This window comes from Orycteropus afer, unplaced genomic scaffold (assembly GCF_000298275.1).
Source record: "Orycteropus afer afer isolate SDZICR_OR568_19922 unplaced genomic scaffold, OryAfe1.0 scaffold00481, whole genome shotgun sequence".
Taxonomy (NCBI): domain Eukaryota; kingdom Metazoa; phylum Chordata; class Mammalia; order Tubulidentata; family Orycteropodidae; genus Orycteropus; species Orycteropus afer.
The window spans coordinates 474,774-476,123 of NW_006922068.1; positions in this window are offsets into that span (position 1 = coordinate 474,774).

Here is a 1,350-nt window from a genome sequence, read left to right on the forward strand (position 1 = left end):
GAGGAGTGGCTGGTGGGTTTGAACCGCCAGCCTTCTGATTAGCAGTCAAGTGCCTTAGGCACTATGCTACCAGAGCTCCTGATATATAGTATAGTATAATACAATATCATATAACATAATATATAATATAATATATAGGAGCTCTGGTAGCATAATGCCTAAAGCACTTGATTGATAACCAGAAGGCTGGCGGTTCAAACCAACCAGCCAGTCCTCGGAAGGGAGATGGGGCAATCTACTTCCATAGTGATACTGCCTCGGAAACCCAAGGAGGAGTCTCTATGAGTAGGGTTCAACTCGACAGCACATAACAACAACAACAACATAATATATAAATCCCTGGGTGGCACAAACATAAATGCCTGACTGCTATCCAAAAGGCTGGCAGTTAGGACCCACCCAGAGGTTCCTTGAAGACCAGCCTGTCAATCTTCCAAAAAAATCACAGCATTGAAAACCCTGTAGAAGAGTTCTACTTTGCACATAGGGGGTGGCTGAGGGAATCAACTCAATGATACTAAAACTGAGTAAAGTCAAACTATTTCCCCCACCCTGGTTAAGGCAGATAATTAGAAGAGATAGAACCCCGGATGGCAGTAGATAAGTAAACTTAATTACCCTCAACTATTTCCCCACCCCGGACCTGGGTTGGAGATAGATGAGTAAACACATAGGACTCTGGTTGGAGACAGATGAGTAAATACAATAAGCACAGTTCCTTAAGAACTGAATAGAAAGAAAACATTCTTTCCTTAGGCACAGGTGATAAAAGCATTAATGTGCCTTAGAAAACAAATTGAAAATTAACTCTGACCCATGGACATGTGCAGTGCAGAAGAGAGGAACAAAGTTACTGGGAACTAACACTCTCCCCTCTACCTAACCTCAGATCAGCTGATGACAGGAAGCCGGTACACAGGCACAATGACTCAAAATACCACTGTCCCTTTAAACTGAGGTGAAGGAAATTTCAGCCAATTGTCAACCATCTCACTCCCAAATTCCTGAAATTTTTATGAATATGCATAACCCTCTCTTCTGAAACCTACAAAACTGTAATTCAATGGAGTTTTGGGGAGTAGATCTGGGTATGGGGGTACCCCTAGTCCTTGCATTGCCTCTTTGCAATAAATGATTTTCTCTCCCCTTAATCACTCAGTTTTGGCCTGACTGTGTACTGGGCAGGGACCCGCGTTTGATCCTATTTCAATAGCAACACATGATATCAAGTTTGAAGGAGATGGCTTTTCAGTGATTCAGAAAGACTCATAAAGAGAAAAACATAAGGAGATGTTCACTCAAAGATACCAGGCAGACCAAAAATGAGCTCTGGTAGCATAGTGGCTAAGG